The sequence below is a fragment of the Salvelinus alpinus genome, chromosome 35, assembly GCF_045679555.1.
Source record: "Salvelinus alpinus chromosome 35, SLU_Salpinus.1, whole genome shotgun sequence".
NCBI lineage: Eukaryota > Metazoa > Chordata > Actinopteri > Salmoniformes > Salmonidae > Salvelinus > Salvelinus alpinus.
Genome location: NC_092120.1, coordinates 4,969,997 through 4,990,320, shown reverse-complemented (window position 1 = coordinate 4,990,320; position 20,324 = coordinate 4,969,997). Strand labels below are relative to the sequence as shown.

At 46.6% G+C, this 20,324-nt stretch overlaps 1 pseudogene; it reads right to left on the bottom strand.

Moving 5' to 3' along the window:
- LOC139564274 (activating signal cointegrator 1 complex subunit 3-like) overlaps positions 1 to 19,610 on the bottom strand; it is a 121,701-nt pseudogene extending 102,091 nt beyond the window's left edge.
- Between the last annotated feature and the right edge of the window lie 714 nt (positions 19,611 to 20,324).

Below are 20,324 nucleotides of genomic sequence, written 5' to 3'. Positions count from 1 at the left end.
ATTGGATGTTAATTATTTGACTAGGCTACCTGTATTTGACATTGGGTTGTTATTTCGCTGAACACAAGATGGTTTAATTTTATTTTTGGCAGTGAAACGAGGCTACTCAGGTGAGAAAAAAACCTCACCCAAATGTATAGCCCTGTTGGAAAATATAACTGTACTATTTGAAAAAGTGATAAAAAAAAAAGTATAATGTGAATCACATTTTCATTTGGCATATCTCCGACGGCATTGCGCGTTCCCAGGGGAACCCAGGCATACCTGGCCTAGGCTATCTTCATTGTAAAGGTTTTAAACACTGTTTCCCATGCTTGTTCAATGAACCATAAACAATTAATGAAAATGCATCTGTGGAACGGTCGTTAAGACACTTACAGCTTACAGACGGTAGGCAATTAAGGTTACAGTTATGAAAACTTAGGACACTAAAGAGGTCTTTCTACTGACTCTGAAAAACACCAAAAGAAAGATGCCCAGGGTCCCTGCTCATCTGCGTGAACGTGCCTTAGGTATGCTGCAAGGAGGCATGAAGACCGCAGATGTGGCCGTACTCTGAGACGCCTAAGACAGCGCTACAGGGAGACAGGATGGACATCTGATCGTCCTCACAGTGGCAGACAACGTGTAATAACACCTGCACAGGATTGGTACATCCGAACATCACACCTGCGGGACAGGTACAGGATGGCAACAACAACTGCCCGAGTTACACGAGGAACGCACAATCCTTCCATCAGTGCTCAGACTGTCCGCAATAGGCTGAGAGAGGCTGGACTGAGGGCTTGTAGGCCTGTTGTAAGGCAGGTCCTCACCAGACATCACCGGCAACAACGTCGCCAATGGGCACAAACCCACTGTCGCTGGACCAGACAGGACTGGCAAAAAGTGCTTTTCACTGACGAGTCGCGGTTTTGTCTCGCCAGGGGTGATGGTCGGATTCGCGTTTATCGTAGAAGGAATGAGCGTTACACCGAGGCCTGTACTCTGGAGCGGAATCGATTTGGAGGTGGAAGGTCCGTCATGGTCTGGGGCGGTGTGTCACAGCATCATCGGACTGAGCTTGTTGTCATTGCAAGCAATCTCAACGCTGTGGGTTACAGGGAAGACATCCTCCTCCCTCATGTGGTACCCTTCCCACAGGCTCAACCTGACATGACCCTCCAGCATGACAATGCCACCAGCCATACTGCTCGTTCTGTGCGTGATTTCCTGCAAGACAGTAATGTCAGTGTTCTGCCACGGCCAGCGAAGAGCCCGGATCTCAATCCCATTGAGCACATCTGGGACCTGTTGGATCGGAGGGTGAGGGCTAGGGCCATTCCCCCCATAAATGTCTGGAAACTTGCAGGTGCCTTAGTGGAAGAGTGGGGTAACATCTCACAACAAGAATTTGCAAATCTGGTGCAGTCCATGAGGAGGAGATGCACTGCAGTACTTAATGCAGCTGGTGGCCACAACAGATACTGACTGCTACTTTTGACTTTTGATTTTGAACCCCTTTGTTCAGGTACACATTATTTTATTTCTGTTAGTCACATGTCTGTGGAACTTGTTCAGTTTATGTCTCAGTTGTTGAATCTTGTTATGTTCATACAAATATTTACACATATTTGCTGAAAATGAACGCAGTTGACAGTGAGAGGACGTTTCTTTTTTTGCTGAGTTTATATGAGGCAATTAGTTATCTATAATTGTTCTGATTAATTGTTGCGCACTGTTGGCATATAGATGAATGCAAACATACACTACATGATTAAAAGTATGTGGACACCTGCTTGTCGAACATCTCATTCCAAAATAATGGGCATTAATATGAAGTTGGTCCCCCCTTTGCTGCTATAACAGCCTCCACTTGCCTGGGAAGGCTTTCCACTAGATGTTGTAACATTGCTGCGGGGACATGCTTCCATACAGCCACAAAAGCATTAGTGAAGTTGGGCACTGATGTTGGGCATTAGGCCTGGCTCGCAGTCGGCGTTCTAGTTCATCCCAAAGGTGTTCGATGGGGTTGAGGTCAGGGCTCTGTGCAGGCCAGTCAAGTTCTTCCACACCGATCTCAACAAACCATTTCTGTATGGACTTCGCTTTGTGCTGACAGGACATTGTCATGCGGACAGGAAAGGGCCTTCCCCAAACTGTTGCCACAAAGTTGGAAGCACAGAATCATCTAGAATGTCATTGTATGCTGTAGCATTAAGATTTCCCCTCAATGGAACTAAGGCGCCTAGCTCGAACCATGAAAAACAGCCCCAGACCATTATATTCCTCCTCCACCAAACTTTACAGTTGGCACTATGTATTGGGGCAGGTAGCGTTCTCCTGGCATCCGCCAAACCCAGATTGGTCCGTCGGATTGTCAGATGGTGAAGTGTGATTCATCACTCCAGAGCAAAAGTTTCCACTGCGCTAATGACTGTGAGCTTTACACTACTACTGCCAAAGAAACAGTCACATTACTCTTGAAAAATAATTTTAAAATACACTGCTATAACTTTGATTAAGTTGTTAATAATTAATGTCCTAATAATTCAAAAGAACGTTCAGAACACCAGGTGTAGCGTTCAGAACAATCGGCGTATGCTTACTATGATTTTGACCTAATGCCATTTAAAATAAGCAGAGTAAAGTGTTTACTTGACATTTGCCATAACCGACCTACTGTCATAATCCGTTTAATATCGATTTATTAGTGCAAGTAAACGTGCTCAGTGTGAAGAGGGTACGGAGCTACTGTAATCCAGAGAGCCGAGCTGAGAGCCGACCACTGAGAGGCGCTAGAGAAGAGTCGTGAGGCAGAACACAACTCCACTCTGGACCAACGGAGCATAGGGAAAGCCTACGCAGAAACTGTGTGTGTGCGTGCGCACCCGTGTGTGTTTGTACAGTACCTGTGTACGCAGAATCTCCCCTTTGGTTAGCTGCATGTCTCCAGTGAGCTCTTTGACAGCAATGCCCAGTGGCTCCAAGCGCTTACTGAAGTAATTTGTCATCTCTGCTGCCAGGGCCTTCATAGGAGCTACATACACTATCTACAGAGGGAGAGAGAGAGAGATGGAGGGAAGGGAGGGAGCGAGTAGGAGAGAAGAGAGAGAAAGAGGGCAGCAAGAAAGAGGGAGGTAGATAAATATATATAGAGAAAAGGGAGAACGGGGGGAGAAAGAGAGAAAGAAAGTGAGAGGAAGTGGAAGGTCGCGGTCATGATAAATGAGTGAACAGCACAGTATCACTTGTTCCCTGGCAACCAGCATAAATCACTATTTATTGAAAAATATGAAACAGGCCACTTAGATTAAGAAAGTTTAATGAAGATGTATGAGAAAGTGGCTATCCTCGCTGGCTGGCATTGGGTGTGTGGTGTTAGAATGTGTGTGTATTAGAACATGTGTGTGTGTGGGGGGGGGGGTGTGGCTTTATAAGGACAACCAATAATAAATGTGTTCTACTGTATGTTTGTATGTCTCGCTCACACACACACACACACACACACACACACACACACACACACACACACACACACACACACACACACACACACACACACACACACACACACACACACACACACACACACACACACACACACACACACACACACACACACACACACACACACAGCTGAGTGGTAGCTTGAACTCATCCTTCTTGATGACCCCTCCAGGTTGGAGGGGCTGTCTGATCTCATGGAGGACTGTCAGCATGGCGATGTTGGTCTTGCCGGCCCCAGTGGTGGCACAGATGAGCAGGTTCTCATTGGTTTTGTAGGCTGTCTCAAACACTATGGACTGGATCCTGTTCAGACGCTGCATCCCCTTAAACACCAACTGACCAACCTGGGGGGAATGAAAGAGGGAGAGACAGAGACAGAGAGACAGAGAGAGAGCGAGAGAGAGACAGAGAGAGACAGAGAGAGACAGAGAGAGACAGAGAGAGACAGAGACAGAGAGAGACAGAGACAGAGAGACAGAGACAGAGAGACAGAGAGAGAAAGACAGAGAGAGAGCGAGAGACAGAGAGACAGAGAGAGCGAGAGACAGAGAGAGAGCGAGAGAGACAGAGAGAGAGCGAGAGAGAGAGCGAGAGACAGAGAGAGAGCGAGAGAGACAGAGAGAGAGTGAGAGACAGAGCGAGAGCGAGAGCGAGAGCGAGAGCGAGAGAGAGAGAGAGAGAGAGAGAGAGAGAGAGAGAGAGAGAGAGAGAGAGAGAGAGAGAGAGAGAGAGAGAGAGAGAGCGCAAGAGGGAGGAAGATAATAAGAAAGTGTTCAAATCAGAGTAATTATGAGAGTCATTACAAAGATAGACATGGGAGCATGATGATACAAGTCTAACACACACGTCAGGAAAGAGCAGAGTGGACGGGAGGGATGGTCAGGGTAAAGACAAACATTGGTTGTCCTTATTGAGAGGGTCACCAGAACATTTTAATGGTTTTAGATGAGTCACACAGTGGAAAGAACACTCTGACAACCCCCCCCCCACCCCACATACACACGAGTGTAAACCGATCTACCACTGATTGACAGACCATTTCCCTCATACTATAGGGCAGGTTTCCCAACAGGCGGCCCACGGGCCAAATGCTTTTATTAGGCCCCCCCAAGTCTTCTGAGCAAAAAAGTATTTATTTTTACATTTAGCATTTTTGGGAGAATTTGAATTGTTGCACACAAAAAACTGTAAAAACACCAGGATATTAGCTCCAAGTGATTTTAAATTAAAGAAATCTGTTACCAAGTATTCCCAATAGAGCGACACGTGATCATATACAAAGGAAAACAAAGGTTTTAAATTATTATGTTTTAGTCAAACATATTTGTTTGGGCTTCTTGTGGTCAATTTTCAGTCTACAAATTATATGCAATTATGTTCCGGCCCCACGACCATCCGCTCAAGAAAAAAAATTGTCCGGAGGCTGAATCTAGTTGATGATCCCTGCTATATGGGGGGAGGTGATTTACTGTTGCCTAGGGGTGGCTGCAGAAAGGGTGTGGGAAGGGGAAGGGCATTGACTGCCAGTAGGAGAGAGGTTAAATCCTGAGTGGTGGGAACAGCTGTCAGTCAACCTGGCTTCTCCATGGCAACAGAGTGTGGGTGACAGACAGGCCTCAATCTCCCGGCGACCGACGTTGATAAGGAGAGAAATGACCCTTCTGAAAGACAGCAACCGTGACCTGTTGACCGTCCACTACTCGGACACACGCGCGAAAACACACAAGACATTCAGTCGTCAGAGTGGGCAGTTAACCGCTCCGGCCACCCTCACTCCTAGGGAAAAAGACACATAACTGCAGGTCGAGGTGTGTGCTCTGTCCCCATCTGTCCATCAATCTCCCTCTCACTCACTTTATAGCCTTATTTTACTTCGTGCTCCCTCTCTCAACTCTTTCTCTGTCTCTATCTCTCGGAGTGGATCAGGATATCTAGAGCTTAGACAGCAATATCATTTATTTAAGGATTCATTAAAAATATGCCATCACTCTACTCTTCCTCCCAGTTTCGCTCTGACACTCAGAAAAATAAAGAATGAGTGCTGCGTGTCATCCAGGGGCTGGGGCCAAAGAGGAGAGAAGAGGCAGGAGTCAGCCCCGCGGCCCTGACAACCCAACCCAACTCTGATGAAGGCAGGAGTCAGCCCCACGGCCCTGACAACCCAACCCAACTCTGATGAAGGCAGGAGTCAGCCCCGCGGCCCTGACAACCCAACACTGATGAAGGCAGGAGTCAGCCCCACGGCCCTGACAACCCAACCCAACTCTAATGAAGGCAGGAGTCAGCCCCACGGCCCTGACAACCCAACCCAACACTGATGAAGGCAGGAGTCAGCCCCGCGGCCCTGACAACCCAACCCAACTCTGATGAAGGCAGGAGTCAGCCCCGAGGCCCTGACAACCCAACCCAACTCTGATGAAGGCAGGAGTCAGCCCCGCAACCCTGACAACCCAACTCTGATGAAGGCAGGAGTCAGCCCCACGGCCCTGACAACCCAACCCAACTCTGATGAAGGCAGGAGTCAGCCCCGCGGCCCTGACAACCCAACACTGATGAAGGCAGGAGTCAGCCCCACGGCCCTGACAACCCAACCCAACTCTAATGAAGGCAGGAGTCAGCCCCACGGCCCTGACAACCCAACCCAACACTGATGAAGGCAGGAGTCAGCCCCGCGGCCCTGACAACCCAACCCAACTCTGATGAAGGCAGGAGTCAGCCCCGAGGCCCTGACAACCCAACCCAACTCTGATGAAGGCAGGAGTCAGCCCCGCAACCCTGACAACCCAACTCTGATGAAGGCAGGAGTCAGCCCCGCGGCCCTGACAACCCAACCCAACTCTGATGAAGGCAGGAGTCAGCCCCGCAACCCTGACAACCCAACTCTGATGAAGGCAGGAGTCAGCCCCACAACCCTGACAACCCAACCCTGATGAAGGCAGGAGTCAGCCCCGCGGCCCTGACAACCCAACCCAACTCTGATGAAGGCAGGAGTCAGCCCCGCGGCCCTGACAACCCAACCCAACTCTGATGAAGGCAGGAGTCAGCCCCGCAACCCTGACAACCCAACTCTGATGAAGGCAGGAGTCAGCCCCACAACCCTGACAACCCAACCCTGATGAAGGCAGGAGTCAGCCCCGCGGCCCTGACAACCCAACCCAACTCTGATGAAGGCAGGAGTCAGCCCCGAGGCCCTGACAACCCAACCCAACTCTGATGAAGGCAGGAGTCAGCCCCGCAACCCTGACAACCCAACTCTGATGAAGGCAGGAGTCAGCCCCGCGGCCCTGACAACCCAACCCAACTCTGATGAAGGCAGGAGTCAGCCCCGCGGCCCTGACAACCCAACACTGATGAAGGCAGGAGTCAGCCCCGCAACCCTGACAACCCAACCCTGATGAAGGCAGGAGTCAGCCCCGAGGCCCTGACAACCCAACCCAACTCTGATGAAGGCAGGAGTCAGCCCCACGGCCCTGACAACTCAACCCAACTCTGATGAAGGCAGGAGTCAGCCCCACGGCCCTGACAACCCAACCCAACTCTGATGAAGGCAGGAGTCAGCCCCACGGCCCTGACAACCCAACCCAACTCTGATGAAGGCAGGAGTCAGCCCCACGGCCCTGACAACTCAACCCAACTCTGATGAAGGCAGGAGTCAGCCCCGAGGCCCTGACAACCCAACCCAACTCTGATGAAGGCAGGAGTCAGCCCCACGGCCCTGACAACCCAACCCAACTCTGATGAAGGCAGGAGTCAGCCCCACGGCCCTGACAACTCAACCCAACTCTGATGAAGGCAGGAGTCAGCCCCGCGGCCCTGACAACCCAACTGTGATGAAGGCAGGAGTCAGCCCCACGGCCCTGACAACCCAACCCAACTCTGATGAAGGCAGGAGTCAGCCCCACGGCCCTGACAACCCAACCCAACTCTGATGAAGGCAGGAGTCAGCCCCATGGCCCTGACAACCCAACCCAACCCAACCCTGATGAAGGCAGGAGTCAGCCCCGAGGCCCTGACAACCCAACCCGACTCTGATGAAGGCAGGAGTCAGCCCCGAGGCCCTGACAACCCAACCCAACTCTGATGAAGGCAGGAGTCAGCCCCGAGGCCCTGACAACCCAACCCAAGTCTGATGAAGGCAGGAGTCAGCCCCGCAACCCTGACAACCCAACTCTGATGAAGGCAGGAGTCAGCCCCGCAACCCTGACAACCCAACTCTGATGAAGGCAGGAGTCAGCTCCGCGGCCCTGACAACCCAACCCAACTCTGATGAAGGCAGGAGTCAGCCCCGCAACCCTGACAACCCAACTCTGATGAAGGCAGGAGTCAGCCCCGCAACCCTGACAACCCAACTCTGATGAAGGCAGGAGTCAGCCCCGCGGCCCTGACAACCCAACCCAACTCTGATGAAGGCAGGAGTCAGCCCCGCAACCCTGACAACCCAACTCTGATGAAGGCAGGAGTCAGCCCCGCAACCCTGACAACCCAACTCTGATGAAGGCAGGAGTCAGCTCCGCGGCCCTGACAACCCAACCCAACTCTGATGAAGGTAGGAGGAGGAAAAGGTTAAATTATTAATGAATCAAAGAGCAACTTTATTAGAGTCCACTTAAGCCGGTGGAAGGTTGATTGTGGTTACACCATGGCACTGAGAGAGAGAGAGAGAGAGAGAGAGAGAGAGAGAGGTATCTATCTATCTATATATACACACACACACACACACAAAACATAAATGCAACATGTAAAGTGTTGGTCACATTTTTAATGAGCTGAAATAAATTATCCCAAAAATTTTCCATATGCATAAAAGATTCCAATCACAAGCCAAGATAATCCATCCATCTAACAGGAGGGATCGTATGAGGATGGCGGGGTGCTCAGGAGTATTTCTGTTTGTAATAAAGCCCTTTTGTCAGGAAAAACAAATTCTGATTGGCTGGGCCTGGCTCCCCAGTGGGTGGGCCCCAGTGCGCCCTTACCCAGTCATGTGAAAACCATAGATTAGGGCGTAATGAATTTATTTCAATTGACTGATTTCCTTCGATGAACTATAAGTAAAATCTTTTAAATTGTTGCATGTTGCATTTATATTTTCGTTCATTTATTCAGAGAGAGAGAGCCAAAGAAAGAGGAATACAAAGAGGTAGAGAGAGAAATAAAAAAGAGGGCAAAAGAGAGAAAGGCGATACTATACACACCATCTTGACACATCTTTGAACTAAGCGAGTAAAATAATGGATATTAGTGCAGTGTGTTGTTTTGTACCCATCCTTTCTCTCTAGTCTAAATGACTGTAGGGCTGACTTCCTCTCATCCTCTCTCCCTGGCGAGTGGAGCGTCCTCCTGTCTAACCAATTATTTCCCCCAAGGCCAAGTCCTGAGAGCACCAACCAATTTATAAATATGCATTTCTGAATTAGGAGCGGCACAGTTTCACCCTCATCCGCACGGCTCCTGCACACACACGCAAGCAAGCACGCACGCACGCACGCAAACAAGCACACACAATTGCCAGTACTCAAACACACACTCTGTGTCGCTGTGGCAAACACCTTCACTTTAAGCGGCTAGACCGCCTTTTGTTTTGATTTATCGACTTTGTCTGTAGATAACGAGGAGCCAGTGTCCCGAACTCCTTAAACATGCTAATTCATGCAAATGTATGCCTGCCACAATATTCACCTTGAGGTAATGCATACATGTCGTAAATATGAAGTTGCCATCCTTCAATGATCTTTTTGAAAATGTTCAGTGCTTTGTTTTTTTCATTTCTTAAAACATCTCTGGCTGGCTTCATTGTTATTCAGATGTATGCACTGTACATCTTCCAATAGGAGATGCAGCTGTCCCTACCAGGAGTAGTCTCCGGGGTCCAAGCAGCAGTAACTCACTGAAGAGGTAAAGTTACTGTAGGCTACTTGAGATACTATCATATGCAGCTGTTAACATAACATTCATTTCATTAAAAATCCCTGTCTCCAAGCAACAAACACCAGCATGGTTATACATCTTCAGCACTAAGTGAAATACCACAAATATAGCTAACAGTTAAAACATTTTTATTTTATTTAACCTTTATTTGACTAGGCAAGTCCGTTAAGAACAAATTCTTATTTACAATGAAGGCCTACAGTTAACCACAACTAAGAGAAAATACCAACAGTAGACACCACAATTCACATTTAAGAGAAAAACATTCTACACAGTTGTTTTATCAACTGGCCTCAGTTTGTTGGAGTTATTGCCTGTGACTGAGTTTATGAACAGGCCTGCGATCAGTACATCAGTGTCCACACTGGGATTATCACATTAACTCATAGAAACAAGGGCCAAACTTTGAGTAACAAAATCAATTTGACATCACCAGGCAAGATTCCAACTCAAGTACGACGACAAGAGTCCTAAACACACTTGCCCCAGGCATTGCCCCAGGCATTCAAAAAGAGAACACACCTCCAGAACCAATCTCAGATTCCAGTTTTTCTCACCCCTGCGGTTGAAAAATCAGAGTAACTTTCCCCAAATCCCCAGGTTTTCCAAAAACCGTGGTTGGAATATTCATGGCATCCTCCAACTGGGATTTCTGGAAAACCTGGGCATTTGTAGAAAGTTACTGGAATGTCCCAGCCCTACTCCCCCACAAAGACAGACCCATGCAGCTATCAAAGGGTTCTCCCCAGGATGTCAACCAGGTGGTGCTGATGTGAGTGGAGGAATGGGAGAGGTCCAGAGGGGGCTGGGAGCAGAAGCATAACATTTGTGAAAGAACTTCTCTCCCGAACCTCTGCTCACTTTAAAACGTGTTTGACCACAAATACATTTTGGAAAATTGTTTAACCAAATTTCCATTTAAAAAATGCTCTAGATACGACTGCCTCATTCCAACTTCGTTGCCACCTATTCATCATCATCATCATGTACAACTGACTAATCCAACTACCAACCTAAAACATCACTTTACATTCACATACACCCATGTGCCTTTTCATTTATTTTTATTTCACCATTATTTAACAAGGTAGGCCAGTTGAGAACAAGTTTTCATTTACAACTGCGACCTGGGCAAGATAAAGCAAAGCAGTGCGACAAAAACAACAGAGTTACAAACAAACGTACATTCAATAACGCAATAGAAAAAATCTATGTACAGTGTGTGAAAATGTAGAAGAGTAGGGAGGTAAGGCAATAAATAGGCCATAGAGGCGAAATAATTACAATTTAGCATTAACACTGGAGTGATAGATGTGCAGATGATGATGTGCAAGTAGAGATACTGGTGTGCAAAAGAGCAAGAAGATAAAAAACAATATGGGGATGAGGTAGTTGGGTGTGCTATTTACAGATCGGCTATGTACAGACACATTCCAACTAAACTACTGAAAGAGCTGCTTCCTGTGCTTGGCCCTCCTATGTTGAACATAATAAACGGCTCTCTATCCACCAGATGTGTACCAAACTCACTAAAAGTGGCAGTAATAAAGCCTCTCTTGAAAAAGCCAAACCTTGACCCAGAAAATATAAAAAACCAAAAATCGGCCTATATCGAATCTTCCATTCCTCTCAAAAAAAATTGAAAAAGCTGTTACACAGCAACACTGCCTTCCTGAAGACAAACAATGTATACGAAATGCTTCAGTCTGGTTTTAGACCCCATCATAGCACTGAGACTGCACTTGTGAAGGTGGTAAATTACCTTTTAATGGCGTCAGACCGAGGCTCTGCATCTGTCCTCGTGCTTCTAGACCTTTGATATCATCGATCACCACATTCTTTTGGAGAGATTGGAAACCCAAATTGGTCTACACGGACAAGTTCTGGCCTGGTTTAGATCTTATCTGTCAGAAAGATATCAGTTTGTCTCTGTGAATGGTTTGTCCTCTGATAAATCTACTGTACATTTCGGTGTTCCTCAAGGTTCCGTTTTAGGACCACTACTGTTTTCACTATATATTTTACCTCTTGGGGATGTCATTCGAAAACATAATGTTAACTTTCACTGCTATGTGGATGACACACAGCTGTACATTTCAATGAAACATGGTGAAGCCCCAAAATGCCCTCGCTACAAGCCTATGTTTCAGACATGAGGAAGTGGATGGCTGCCAAAATTCTACTTTTAAACCCGGACAAAACAGAGATGCTTGTTCTAGGTCCCAAGAAACATAGAGATCTTCTGTTGAATCTGACAATTAATTTTGATGGTTGTAAAGTCGTCTCAAATAAAACTGTGAAGGACCTCGGCGTTACTCTGGACCCTGATCTCTCTTTTGACGAACATATAAAGACTGTTTCAAGGACAGCTTTTTTCCATCTACGTAACATTGCAAAAATCAGAAACTTTCTGTCCAAAAATGATGCATAAAAATTAATCCATGCTTTTGTTACTTCTAGGTTAGACTACTGCAATGCTCTACTTTCCGGCTACCCGGATAAAGCACTAAATAAACTTCAGTTAGTGCTAAATACGGCTGCTAGAATCCTGACTAGAACCAAAACATTTGATCACATTACTCCAGTGCTAGCCTACCTACACTGGCGTCCTGTTAAGGCAAGGGCTGATTTCAAGGTTTTACTGCTAACCTACAAAGCATTACATGGGCTTGCTCCTACCTATCTTTCAGATTTCGTCCTGCCGTACATACCTACACGTACGCTACGGTCACAAGACGCAGGCCTCCTAATTGTCCCTAGAATCTCTAAGCAAACAGCTGGAGGCAGGGCTTTCTCCTAGAGAGCTCAATTTTTATGGAATGGTCTGCCTACCCATGTGAGAGACGCAGACTCGGTCCCAACTTTTAAGTCTTTACTGAAGACTCATCTCTTCAGTAGGTCATATGATTGAGTGTAGTCTGCCCCAGGAGTGTGAAGGTGAATGGAAAGGCTCTGGAGCAATTCTCTGCCTCTAACCCTATTACAGGGGCTGAGTCACTGGCTTACTGGTGCTCTTTCATGCCGTCCCTAGGAGGGGTGCGTCACTTGAGTGGGTTGAGTCACTGACGTGATCTTCCTGTCTAGGTTGGCACCCCCCCTTGGGTTGTGCCGTGGCGGAGATCTTTATGGGCTATACTCGGCCTTGTCTCAGGATGGTAAGTTGGTGGTTGAATGTATCCCTCTAGTGGTGTGGGGGCTGTGCTTTGGCAAAGTGGGTGGGGTTATATCCTTCTTGTTTGGCCCTGTCCGGAGGTATCATCGGATGGGGCCACAGTGACTCCTGACCCATCCTGTCTCAGCCTACAGTATTTATGCTGCAGTACTTTATGTGTCGGGGGGCTAGGGTCAGTTTGTTATATCTGGAGTACTTCTCCTGTCTTATCCGGTGTTCTGTGTGAATTTAAGTATGCTCTCTCTAATTCTCTCTTTCTCTCTCTTGGAGGACCTGAGCCCTAGGACCATGCCTCAGGACTACCTGGCATGATGACTCCTTGCTGTCCCCAGTCCACCTGGCCGTGCTGCTGCTCCAGTTTCAACTGTTCTGCCTGCGGCTATGGAACCCTGACCTGTTCACCGGACGTGCTACCTGTCCCAGACCTGCTGTTTTCAACTCTCTAGAGACCGCAGGAGCGGTAGAGATACTCTTAATGATCGCTATGAAAAGCCAACTGACATTTACTTCTTAGGTGCTGACTTGCTGCACCCTCGACAACTACTGTGATTATTATTATTTGACCATGCTGGTCATCTATGAACATTTGAACATCTTGGCCATGTCCTGTTATAATCTCCATCCGGCACAGCCAGAAGAGGACTGGCCACCCCTCATAGCCTGGTTCCTCTCTAGGTTTCTTCCTAGGTTTTGGCCTTTCATGGGAGTTTTTCCTAGCCACCGTGCTTCTACACCTGCATTGCTTGCTGTTTGGGGTTTTAGGCTGGGTTTCTGTACAGCACTTTGAGATATCAGCTGATGTAAGAAGGGCTATATAAATACATTTGATTTGATTTGATGATCGGTAAGCTGCTCTGACAGCTGTTGCTTAAAAGGTAGAGAGGGAGATATAAGTCTCCAGCTTCAGTGATTTTTGCAATTCGTTCCAGTCATTGGCAGCATAGAACTGGAAGGAAAGGTGGCCAAAGGAAGTGTTGGCTTTGGGGATGACCAGTGAAATATACCTGCTGGAGCGCGTGCTACGGGTGGGTGTTGCTAAGGTGACCAGTGAGCTGAGATAAGGCAGGGCTTTACCTAGCAAAGACTTATAGATGACCTGGAGCCAGTGGGTTTGGCAACGAATCTGTAGCGAGGGCCAGCCAACGAGAGCATACAGGTCGCAGTGGTGGGTAGTATATGGGGCTTTGGTGACAAAACGTATGGCACTTTGATAGACAACATCCAGTTTGCTGAGTAGAGGGTTGGAGGCTATTTTGTAAATGAAATCGCCGAAGTCCAAGATTGGTAGGATAGTCAGTTTTACGAGGGTATGTTTGGCAGCATGAGTGAAGGAGGCTTAATGTGAGTCTGGAAGGAGAGTTTACAGTCTAACCAGACACCTAGGTATTTGTAGTTGTCCACATATTCTAAGTCAGAACCGCCCAGAGTAGTGATGCTAGACGGGCGGGCAGCAATCGGTTGAATGAATTTCGTTTTACAAGCGTTTAAAAGCAGTTGGAGGCCACTGAAGGAGTGTTGTATGGCATTGAAGCTCGTTTGGAGGTTTGTTAACACAGTGTACAAAGAAGGATCAGAAGTATACAGAATGGTGTCGTCTGCGTAGAGGTCGATCAGAGAATCACCAGCAGTAAGAGCGACATTATTGATATATACAGTCGTGGCCAAAAGTCCCTCTTTACGATGCAAATTAACTGAATCCCCAAAAAACATTTCCACTGCATTTCAGCCCTGCCACAAAAGGACCAGCTGACATCATGTCAGTGATTCTCTTGTTAACACAGGTGTGAGTGTTGATGAGGACAAGGCTGGAGATCACTCTGTCATGCTGATTGAGTTCGAATAACAGACTGGAAGCTTCAAAAGGAGGTTGGTGCTTGGAATCATTCTTCCTCCTCTGTCAACCATGGTTACCTGCAAGAAAACACGTGCCGTCATCATTGCTTTGCACAAAAAGGGCTTCACAGGTAAGGACATTGCTGCCAGTAAGATTGCACCTAAATCCACCATTTATCGGATCATCAAGAACTTCAAGGAGAGCGGTTCAATTGTTGTGAAGAAGGCTTCAGGGCGCCCAAGAAGGTCCCGTAAGCGCCAAGACCGTCTCCTAAAGTTGATTCAGCTGCGGGATCGGGGCACCACCAGTACAGAGCTTGCTCAGGAATGGCAGCAGGCAGGTGTGAGTGCATCTGCACGCACAGTGAGGCTAAGACTTTTGGAGGATGGCCTGGTGTCAAGAAGGGTAGCAAAGAAGCCACTTCTCTCCAGGGAAAAACATCAGGGACAGACTGATATTCTGAAAAAGGTACAGGGATTGGACTGCTGAGGACTGGGGTAAAGTCATTTTCTCTGATGAATCCCCTTTCCGATTGTTTGGGGCATCCGGAAAAAAGCTTGTCCGGAGAAGACAAGGTGAGCGCTACCATCAGTCCTGTGTCATGCCAACAGTAAAGCATCCTGAGAACATTCATGTGTGGGGTTCCTTCTCAGCCAAGGGAGTGGGCTCACTCACAATTTTGCCTAAGAACACAGCCATGAATATACAATGGTACCAACACATCCTCCGAGAGCAACTTCTCCCAACAATCACAAACAGTTTGGTGACGAACAATGCCTTTTCCAGCATGATGGGGCACCTTGCCATAAGGCAAAAGTGATAACTAAGTGGATCGAGGAACAAAACATCGATATTTTGGGTCCATGGCCAGGAAACTCCCCAGACCTTAATCCCATTGAGAACTTGTGGTCAATCCTCAAGAGGCGGGTGGACAAACAAAACCCCACAAATTCTGACAAACTCCAAGCATTGATTATGCAAGAATTGGCTGCCATCAGTCAGGATGTGGCCCAGAAGTTAATTGACAGCATGCCAGGGCGGATTGCAGAGGTCTTTAAAAGGGTCAACACTGCAAATACTGACTCTTTGCATTAACTTCATGTAAATGTCAATAAAAGCCTTTGACACTTATGAAATGCTTGTAATTATACTTCAGTATTCCATTGTAAAATCTGACAATTATCTAAAGTCACTGAGGCAGCATACTATATGAAAATTAATATTTGTGTCATTCTCAAAACTTTTGAACACAACTGTACAGAGAAAAGAGTCGGCCCGAGAATTGAACACTGTGGCACCCCCATAGAGACTGCCAGAGGTCCGAACAACAGGCCCTCCGATTTGACACACTGAACCAAGCGAGTCGTTAGAGAAACCAAGGCTATTGAGTCTGCCGATAAGAATACAGTGATTGACAGAGTCAAAAGCCTTTGTGCAGGTCGATGAAGATGGCTGCACAGTACTGTCTTTTATCGATGGCGATTATGATATCGTTTAGGACCTTGAGTGTGGCTGAGGTGCACCCAGCTCGGAAACCAGATTGCATAGTGGAGAAGGTATTGTGGGATTCGAAATGGTCGGTGATCTGTTTGTTAACTTGGCTTTCAAGGACCTTAGGAAGGCAGGGTTGGATAGATATAGGTCAGTAGCAGTTTTGGTCGAGAGTGTCTCCCCCTCTGAAGAGGGGGATGACCGCGGCAGCTTTCCAATCTTTTGGGATCTTAGACAATACGAAAGAGGTTGAAAAGCCTAGTAATAGGGGTTGCAATAGTTTCTGCGGATACATTTTGAAAGAGAGGGTCCAGATTGTCTAGCCCAGCTGATTTGTAGGGATCCAGATTTTGCAGACCTTTCAAAACATTAGCTGTCTGGATTTGGGTGAAGGAGAGGCCGGGGGGGGGGGGGGGAGGCTTGGGCAAGTTACGTAAGGGGGTGCAGAGCTGATGGCCGGGGTAGGGTAGACAGGTGGAAAACATGGTCAGCCGTGAAAAAATGCTCATTGAAATGATCGATTATCGTAGATTTATCGGTGGTGACAGTGTTTCCTAGCCTCAGTGCAGTGGGCAGCTGGGAGGAGGTGCTCTTATTCTCCATGGACTTTACAGTGTCCCAAAACTTTTTGGAATTAGTGCTACAGGATGCAAATTTCTGTTTTAAAAGCTAGCCTTAGCTTTCCTAGCTGACTGTGTATATTGGTTCCTGACTTCCCTGAAGAGTTGCATATCGCGGGGGCAATTCGATGCTAATGCAGAATGCCACAGGATGATTTTGTGCTGGTCAAGGGCTGTCAAGTCTGGGGTGAACCAGGGGATATATCTGTTCTTTGTTCTCCATTTTTTGAACGGGACATGCTTATCTAAGATGATGAGGAAAGCACTTTTAAAGAGCAACCAGGCATCCTCTACTGACGGGATGAGGTCAATATACTTCCAGGATACCCGGGCCAGGTCAATTAGAAAGGCCTGCTCATTGAAGTGTTTTAGGAAGCGTTTGACAGTGATGAGGGGTGGTCGTTTGACCACGGACCCATTAACCTCTCCAGGGTATGTGGGACGGTAGCGTCTCACCTCGTCAACACCCATGAGGGCGCCAAATTCAAAACAACAGAAATCCCATAATTAAAATTCTTTAAACATACATGTATTTTACACCATTTTAAAGATACACTTGTTGTAAATCCAGCCACAGTGTCCGATTTCAAATTGGTTTGCTTTCGTCGTAAAGCCTAATGATTATGTTAGGTGAGTGCCTATTCACAGAAAAACACAGCCATTTTTCCAGCCAAAGAGAGGAGTCACAAAAAGCAGAAAAATAGATCACATTAATCACTAACCTTTGATGATCTTCATCAGATGACACTCATAGGACTTCATGTTACACAATACATTAATGTTTTTTTCGGTTAAGTTCATATTTATATCCAAAAGTCTCAGTTTACATTGGCGCGTTATGTTCAGTAGTTCCAAAACATCCGGATATTTTGCAGAGAGCCACATCAATTTACAGAAATAGTCATCATAAATGTTGCTGAAAATACAAGTGTTATACATGGAATTTTAGATCCACTTCTCCTTAATGCAACCGCTGTGTCAGATTTAAAAAAAACTTTATGGAAAAAGCAAACCATGCAATAATCTGAGTACGGCGCTCAGACGACAAATCAACCCAAAGAGATATCCGCCATGTTGGAGTCAACATAAGTCAGAAATAGCATTCTAAATATTCACTTACCTTTGATGATCTTCATCAGAATGCACTCCCAGGAATCCCAGTTCCACAATAAATGTCTGTTTTGTTCGATAATGTCCATCATTTATGTCCAAATTCCTCCTTGTTGTCCGCGCGTTCAGTACACAATCTAAACTCACGATGCGCGTTCAAGTCCAGTGGAAAGTACGGACGAAAAGTCCAAAATTTCCGTTACAGTCCGTAGAAACATGTCAAACGATGTATAGAATCAATCTTTAGGATGTTTTTAACATAAATCTTCAATAATGTTCCAACCGGAGAATTCCTTTGTCTTCAGAAATGCGCGATGGAACGCAGCTAACTCTCACATGAACGCGCATGGTCAGCGCATGGTCAGCTCGTGGCACTCTGGGAGAGACCTTACTCAATCTCCTCTCATTCGCCCCCACTTCACAGTAGAAGCATCAAACAAGGTTCTAAAGACTGTTGACATCTAGTGGAAGCCTTAGAATGTGCAACATGAACCCATTTCCACTGTATCTTGGATAAGCAAAGAGTTCCCACTTCTTGGGAAATCGCTTAGATTGTAGGACGGCCGGGGTGTTAAGCATATCCCAGTTTAGGTCACCTAACAGTACAAACTCTGAAGATAGATAGGGGGCAATCAATTCACATATGGTGTCCAGGGCACAGCTGGGGGCTGAGGGGGGTCTATAACAAGTGGTAACAGTGAGAGACTTGTTTCTGGAAAGGTGGATTTTTTAAAGTAGAAGCTCGAATTGTTTGAGCACAGACCTGGATAGAATGACAGAACTCTGCAGACTAACTCCGCCCCCTTTCGCAGTTCTATCTTGTCGGAAAATATAGCAGTTGGGGATGGAAATTTCTGGATTTTTGGTGGCCTTCTTAGGAAGGCCACCAAAAAGGAGGCCACCAGGATTCAGACACGGCCACCAGGATTCAGACACGGCCACCAGGATTCAGACACGGCCACCAGGATTCAGACACGGCCACCAGGATTCAGACACGGCCACCAGGATTCAGACACGGCCACCAGGATTCAGACACGGCCACCAGGATTCAGACACGGCCACCAGGATTCAGACACGGCCACCAGGATTCAGACACGGCCACCAGGATTCAGACACGGCCACCAGGATTCAGACACGGCTAGGACATCCAGGTTGGCTGAGTGTGCTAAAGCAGTGTCGTGTCTTTGGCATCATTAAAACTGAAGACTTATTTATCAAATAACTCTCTGTAATTATTATTACGCGATTAAACTGATTAATCATGTAACTGTAATTAACTAGGAAGTCGGGGCACCAAGGAAAATATTCAGATTACAAAGTTAAAATTTTCCTAATATAACTTTCAGATGTTTTAATATCTGATCAATTAGTCTTCGAATTAATGAATTATTATTTACCTCACGTCAATCTCATTCCAAACGTCGTAAATTATTGGTTATCTGCACGAACCCAGTCTTCACTAGGAGTCATCCATACATCAATTGTCTTAAAATAATTTATTTACTAACATTTATTTACTGTACAAAAGGGAAGTGGGGGTCGACTGAGATAAGACAACACACACAGTTGATAATTATAACAATTGAAAAAACGCTAATCCTTTGCACATGAACGCTCACTCATTTGGGAATAATTGCAATCAATCAATATATTTACGCTCAGTGTGTCGTCGGGATCTCTGTTGAAAAGTTATTTTCTGTTGGAGAGTCTGTCCGCCCTCTCTCTCTGTTGTGTTTAGAATGGATAGTTCAGAGTGACATTCATTCATGTCGTTATAGAATAGATGTTTTGGTGGTTGTCGATCTTCGCGTTCAATGATACCGAATTCCTAGCTGCAGACTAGTAATTAATATCAAAGACTTGTTCTTATTCTGTCGGTATCGATAGTCTAAGAGTTTAACCACGTGGTATGGTTAAAAGATTCAGCCATCTACTCAAACCTTGGCCCTCTCGTTATCGAGGTAAGCTGGTCTGGTGATAGAAAACCCGGGTGGGGGTTTTATTCCGAAGAGCAGAAAAAGGCTGTCTCATGACGCCAGGTCCTAACTGTGCTCATGGGCGGTCCTCTGATTTAGTTAAACTCCAAAGGGAATTGGAGTTTCCTTCATTAAACAGTCCAAAATTACATTACACAATTTCACAAATAGTATCACCCTCACTCATTCATTTTATACAACAATTAGATGTAAGCCTCATATCTGAGGCTATTGTGTAAACAGCGTTATGGTAATGTGGCCGTATTGTCTCCCATGAGTTTCACAAAATTGTACCAAACGGACCAGTTCGTAGCTGGATTCTTCACCGATCTTTTATACATTCTCCAGAACATAAATGTTGTTCGGACCTCAAGTTCTGTGAGGTGGAAGTAATTCCTTTGTTCTCTCTAAGAAAACTCACTCTCTCTCTATACTGTGGCCATGAGGAGATAATCTCCTCCAGGAATTTACGACCTCTCTGACCACAGCAGCCTGGTTGTAGGAGACAGAAAGAGGGGGATGGTGCTCGCTGTACCCAAAGAGGGTAAAGTCATGACAGCAGTGAATAAAGCAAACTTAGGGAGGAGGCTTCTAATGTTAACATGCATGAAACCAAGGCTTTTATGGTTACAGAGGTCAACAAATGAGAGCGCCTGGGGAATGGGAGTGGTGCTGGGGGCTGCAGGGCCTGGGTTAACCTCTAC